Source organism: Capsicum annuum, chromosome 7 (assembly GCF_002878395.1).
Source record: "Capsicum annuum cultivar UCD-10X-F1 chromosome 7, UCD10Xv1.1, whole genome shotgun sequence".
Lineage (NCBI taxonomy): Eukaryota > Viridiplantae > Streptophyta > Magnoliopsida > Solanales > Solanaceae > Capsicum > Capsicum annuum.
Genome location: NC_061117.1, coordinates 128,361,959 through 128,369,549, shown reverse-complemented (window position 1 = coordinate 128,369,549; position 7,591 = coordinate 128,361,959).

The following is a 7,591-nucleotide window of genomic DNA, read 5'->3' as shown; positions in this document are numbered from 1 at the left end:
ATTGATGGATTCTTAATTTTTTAACCCTCAATATCTCCACTGTTTTTATCAATGCAATAGAATTCAACGTGTTTGTTTATATATCATCTTTGTTTTCATTCAAGTTGTTCTTTAGGGTCAAAATTCCGCTCAGACAGAAATTATTTTCATCAAAATTGAAGTTTTGTGATCACTATTGTATTAATTGTTGTAGTTTATAGGTCGTAGATGAACTTACAGATGGTAGATTAATGTAGGTCGGCTTTGAGGAGTTTTTTTTAGGTAAATATTAGGTTTAGTTGTATTGTTTTGAGAAAAATTTTTATGTGTAATGGTTAGTTTTAGTTGTATTATTTTGATATTTCTATTATCGTATTATTTTCTTATAGTTTACAGGTGATAGATGAGTGTCGGACGACTTTGAGAAAATTGTGTTTAAAGGGTAGATTTAATTGTATTGTTGTGATTTCTCTGTCATCGTATTGTTTTGTTGCATTTTACAGGTGGTAGATGAATGTCGATCGGCTTTGAAAAATCTTTTTGGTAAAGGTTAGGTTTAATTAAATAAATTCTCCATCTCTACATATTCAAAAAATATTGAATTTATTATTATATTCATCTTTATTAACATTTGAACTCATTAAAGTGAGGTACACGCGCGAGGTGCGTACACCTAAACTAGTATATATTAAAAGTGTGATGACCCTTAGAAAAGCGATTTAAATTTTTTGCTCTTCATTAAAAGTCTTCTTTATAGATAAAATTTTCTTTTCACTATTTTTCTATTATTTTAGCGATATTAAATATATACTATAATTTTACAAAAAAAAAAATCTATAATCTATAATATATTAAAAGTGTGAAGACCTTTAGAAAAGTGATTTGAATTTTTTTTCCTTCATTAAAAGCCTTCTTTTTAGACAAAATTATCTTTTCACTATTTTTCTATTATTTTAGTGATATTAAATATATACTATCTCTACTCCTTCGGCGATAGTGGTATGGACTGCGTATATTTTACCCTCCCCAGACCCCACTATGTGGGAATATACTGGGTTTGTTGTTGTTGTTGTTGTTGTTGTTGTATTAAATATATACTATAATTGTACGAAAAAAATAATCTATAATCTATATCTATAATATATTAAAAGTGTGAAGAACAATAAAAAAGTGATTTGAATTTTTTTTCCCTTCATTAAAAGTCTTCTTTTTAGATAAAGTTGTTTTTTCACTATTTTTCTATTATTTTAGTGATATTAAATATATACTATAATTTTATAAAAAAATAATCTATAATATATATATATATATATATATATATATAATATATATTAAAAGTGTGAATACCCTTAGAAAAGTGTTTTGAATTGTTTGCCCTTCATTAAAAGTTTTCTTTTTAGACAAAATTATCTTTTCACTATTTTTCTATTATTTTAGTGATATTAAATATATACTATAATTTTATAAAAAAAAAAAAATCTATAATCTATAATATATTAAAAGTGTCAAGACACTTAGAAAAGTGATTTTAATTTTTCGCCCTTCATTAAAAGTCTTCTTTTTAGAATAAATTATTTTTTCACTATTTTTCTATTATTTTAGTGATATTAAATATATACTATAATTTTACAAAAAAAAAAATCTATAATCTATATCTATCTATAATATATTAAAAGTGTGAAGACCTTAGAAAAGTGATTTGAATTTTTTGCCCTTCATTAAAAGTCTTCTTTTTAGACAAAATTGTCTTTTCACTATTTTTCTATTATTTTAGTGATATTAAATATATACTATAATTTTACAAAAAAAAATAATCTATATCTATATTTATAATCTATAATCTATAATCTATATCTATATCTATTTCTATCTATAATCTATAATCTATTGTTATATCTATAATATATTAAAAGTGTGAAGACCCTTAGAAAAGTGATTTGAATTATTTGTCTTCATTAAAAATCTACTTTTAAACAAAATTGTCTTTTCACTATTTTTTTATTATTTTAGTGATATTAAATATATACTATAATTTTACAAAAAAAATAAAAACCTTTTCTAATAAAAATAGGATACTTTTTTCAGTATCCAAATAAAATTTGGTACAAATCTTTCCTACATTTAAGAGAAGATATTTGTTATTATGGTTAAATTTTTAAATTTATGATAAATTTTCTTTTGGGATGTTTTTTCGGGCTGCATTGGGCAGTCCTAAAAAGGCCACAAAATCCTTTTCACTTAGTACCATAATTAGGCAAAAAAGCGTTTTAATTTTTTTTTAAAAAAAAAAACTGTACCAAAAGTTCAACTACTAATTTTTAATATTATATTTCAAAACTGTCATATAATTATTTTCCTTATATTTAGAATTTTAAATCAATCAAAATTCTATTTAAAATTAGTCATTTAATTGCTTTCCTTTTATATTTAGAACTTTACTTTTTTAATTATACCTAACAACTTGCCTACGACTAAATTTTTTTTCCATCCTCTTCAGCAAACAACATTTTCTCTAAAATTTGTAAGTTCTAAAAATGTACCTATATATAAATTATTATTTTGTTGGATGTATACTACTATTATTGACTTTATAAGTTTACTGATCAAGAATTCAAAAAATTCCGTTATCATGCATCTTGATTAACTTAATGTAACTGCAAAGAAACTTCATAAACATGTTTTATTGATTAGGTGTGAAGATGATGCCAAGAAGAATGTTTACAATCTTAACATCTTTATTTAAATGTTTACAATTTTAACATTTTTATTCAACTCATCTATTTTATTTCAAAAAAAACATAATGTTCTAGAAATTAAACGATCTTATTCATTCCGTCACAACTCTTAATGTTTGATATGTCTTTTCAGGTTCAATTATGCTCGGTGAAGCTCCATCCTCAAAAGAAGGACAATAGACATGACTGAGTAATATGGTGAAGAAAGATTCAAAAAATTGTAGTTGGCTTTAGGCCAAGCAAGGACAACAAATTCTTTCACTTAACAATATTGAGAAATTCATGAACGAGCTTTGGTGGTTGATGACCCAACTTATCCATTAACTTAATTATTTTAACCTATTTAAATGTAATTCAACCCACTCATTATCTCACACTTATCACTAATTACAGGATACAAAAATGTGTCGGCCACAACGAGAAGACTCTTTTTACAAGCTGTGACAAATTAACTAATATCAGTGACAATCGATGAGAATAGCTTTGGTTTTCAGTTCTATTCAAGTGGGTAAAATATTGAATTATAAAAAAAAATTGAAGCAGTAAATGGGTGAAAACAGATATATACGCATGAAAAGAGATATTTATTAGAAAGAAGGTATTTGTGGACTTATCATGGATGCTTCTTATCTCACTACCTAAAAGCATATTTTGTCATTAATTAGCTATTTTTAAGTATTTATTGGTCTTAAATGATGTTTATATGTCAATACATTAAGGATTTGAAGTAGACTTAGTGAAATTAAAAAGTATTAGAAAGAGGATGATGGGTAGGAAGAAACATACAAAAAATGAAGTTTTCTGAGTAAAATGATGATGAAAAATTAATTCACTTTTAATACAGTGTGCATTGGTTATAAATGATAATAAACAAAAAGTATGAATAAAAGTAATAATCGTTTACTAAAAGGTATTAGTTAAATAATTAATCCTTAAAAAAAATTGTGACATGTAGTAGTAACGACACTTGAATGAACTAGCCAAAATAGCAGATGCACATCTTATCCAATAGATCTATAAATTTTGTCTTACGTAATAACAAGGCGTTGATTCGTATGCATGTAATTTTCCTCTTTGATATTAAATACAGGTGCAATGCACGTATCCTAAGCTAGTATATATTAAAAGTGTGAAGACTCTTAGAAAGGTGATTTGAACTTTTTGTCCTTCATTAAGGGACTCTCTTTTAGATAAAATTATCTTTTCACTATTTTCTTCAATTTATTATTTAATTATTTTTATTATATCAACTAGACTCCTAAAATATATGGAACTCCAAAAATATATAGAAGGAGAATTAATTTTTTTTTGTACCGATCAATTAGAAAAATACTCCTAAAATAGGGTAAAAAAATACTCATAAAATAGTTTTCTGTTAAGAAAATCTTTCTATAAATATTGAGATACACGTTAAGCTAGAAAATAAATTGGTTTACTTACTGAAAAAAATGTGATTGATGCTGATCTAACTTGATTCGGTTGCATGTCTAAATCGGTGGATGCTTAATTTTCTAACCCTCAAGTTCTTCACTATTTTTGTCAATATAATAGAATTCAACATGTATGTGTGTGTGTGTGTATATATATATATATATGTATCTTCTTTGTTTTCATTCAAGTCATTCTTTAATGCCAAAATTTTCGCTCAAACAAGAATTATTTTCAACAAAACTGAAGCTTTGTAACCACTATTGTATTATTTTGTTGTAGTTTACAGGTCGTCGTGAATTTACAGGTGGTAGATGAATGCCGGTCGGCTTTGAGAATTTATTTTAGGTAAAGGTTAGGTTTAATTTATTGTTTTTATATCTCTGTTTTGAGAATTTTTTGTGTGAAGGTAAAGTTTAGTTGTATTATTTTGATATATCTATTGTCGTATTATTTTGTTATAGTTTATAGGTGGTAGATGAGTGTCGGACGGCTTTGAGGAAATTTGTGTAAAGGTTAGATTTAATTATATTGTTTTGATGTATCTATCATCGTATTGTTTTGTTGCAGTTTACAGGTGATAGATGAATGCCAATCGACTTTGAGAATTTCTTTTGGTAAAGGTTAGGTTTAGTTAAATAAATTCTTTAAAAAATGTTGAATTTAATTATTGTATTCATTTTTATTATTTAAACAAATATCATATTTAGTGCAACATTTGAACTCAATAAAGTAATGTACACGTACGAGACGCATACACCTATTCTAGTTTATTGAAAATTGTAAACTAGAAATACAATTTTTTTATAAATTATTTGTGGATAGTTCAGATTTAATTTCACCTTAATATATTTAGATACTAAAATTGAAATGGTTTACATGCCAAATTTATTACACCAACTTGATAGCACAAAAATATTAGCCATACCTACCCTTGAAGGTGAGAAGACTTAATAAGTCATGTCAACTGATTAAGAGGATTGTTTATTAATTTTAAAAGGTTGTCTTTATTTGTGGTTTTGTGCTCTATTTTGGTCACTTCATTTAAATAATGTTTATCTTTTTTTTTTTATATATGAATATCTTTTACATATTAGGTAACTTTGATGTGAAAGCACAGATTTCTTTTCTGCTTCTAATATTGCCGCATTTAGATATACGAGGGTGTATACATCTCCCATGTGTACCTTGCTTTATTGAATTTAAACATTACACTAAATAGAATATTTATTTAAATAATAAAAATGAATACAATAATTAAATTCAACATCTTTTGAAGAATTTATTTAATTAAATCTAAATTTATTAAAATAAATTCTCAAAGTCGATTGATATTCATCTACCACCTGTAACTGCAACAAAACAACACGATGATAGAGACACCAAAATAATATAATTAAATCTAACCCTTTACCCAAATTTTCTTAAAGCCGTATGTAAACTATAACAAAATAATACGACAATAGAGATAGAAAAATAATATAACTAAACTTTACCTGTACACACAATTTTTTTTTTCAAAACAGAGATATAAAAATAATATAATTACATCTAACCTTTACCTAAAAAAATTTCTCAAAGCCGACTGTCATTCATCTACCACCTGTAAATTCATCTACGACCTGTAAAATAAAATAATACAATAGTGATCACAAAGCTTCAGTTTTGATGAAAGTAATTCTTGTCTGAGTGAAAATTTTGACACTAAAAGATGACTTGAATGAAAACAAAAAAGATATTTATATACACACGTGTTAAATTCTATTATGTTAATAAAAATAGTGAAGAAGTTGACAGTTAAAAACTTAAGCATCCACCAATCTAAACATGCAACCGAATCAAGTTAGATGAGCATCAGTCATATTTTTTCAATAATCAAATCAATTTTTTCTCTAGTTTAACGTGCATCTTAATATTTATAGAAATATTTTGTTAATAGAGGAGTCTATATATGAGTCCTAAGGTTGTCCCATATATTTCTTTTTTTCTTTTCCTTTAGTATCATAGCAATCAAATTTTGATAGTCATATTTCTTTTTTCTTTTCCTTTTATATTACAACAACTAAATTTTGGTGGAAAATTGGGAAACGGAAAAATGAGGCGTGTCATATTTCTTTTCCTTATATGAATTGTTAATAAATAAAGTTGTTATCAAATATTATTACTATTTTTTTAGTTTTGATGGAAATTATGATAATTTTTTTAATCATATTTTTTAAAACTCTTTATGATGAATCCAAGGAAAAAAAAAAACTTACCAATATTAGTTTTTTATATATTTTTCACTAACCATTTTTAGGAATTCTTAATTTTAAATATTATAAACATGGTGATATATTAATTAAAAAAATAAGTGAAAAGACGATTTTGTCTATTGTGAAAGTTTTTAATGAAGGGCAAAAAGTTCAAATCACTTTTCTAAGGGTCTTCACACTTTTAATATATTATAGATATGATGAACACTTTAAATAAATTTTAATATGTATTTCATGCATGTATGGCTAAGCGCAAATATATATAAAAAAAATTCAAAGGATGTTAAATGAGTTTGCTAAATTTGTTCGTTTATTTTTTTTAAAAGAGTTTGCTAGATTTGTTGTTGTTTTGCCAAAATTAGTAATTGAGGTTTCTTCTTTATGATACGTGAAACTTATGTTTTAGAGCTTATTTGAACTAGATTTCGAAGTTGAAATTTGAGAAATTATTATAAAACAAGAAAGAACAAAGAAGAAGAGTAGAGAGAATAGAGAAAGTAGTTGTTATTTCTCTTCAGGGATGATTTACAATGAAGGAAGCCCTTCTAGTTATAGGAGAAATTTGCTCCTAGTTTTACACTAAAAGACAGATACATCGAATCCTGATAGACATCAAATAGATCTTGAAAGATCTTGATAGACATTCACTATAATTGATATATATCATAACACTTCCCCTTGAATGTCTAACAATACACATATAGGCTACCTCGTTAAAAACCTTACAAGGAAAACACAGTGGAACAAAACCTCGTAAAGGAAAAAGAGTACGACGTGTATTAACTCCCCTTAATAAGAACATTCTTGAACCTTCGCATTCTGATCTTGTGCACCATCTTCTTGAAAGTTGCAGTTGGAAGAGACTTGGTGAATAAATCACCCACATTGTCGCTTGAATGAATCTGTTGTACCAATATCACTATTATTTTGGAGCTTATATGTATAGAAGAGTTTTGGCGAAATGTACTTCGTTCTATCTCTTTTTATGAATCCTCCTTTAAGTTATGCTATGCATAATGCATTATCTTCATATAAAATCGTGGGTACTTTGTCACATTTCAAGCCACATTTTTTTCGAATGAGATGTATTATGGACCTCAATCACACACACTCTCGGCTTGCTTCATGAATAGCTATAATCTCAGCGTGATTCGATGAAGTGGCTACGATAGACTGTTTTGTTGATCTCCAAGA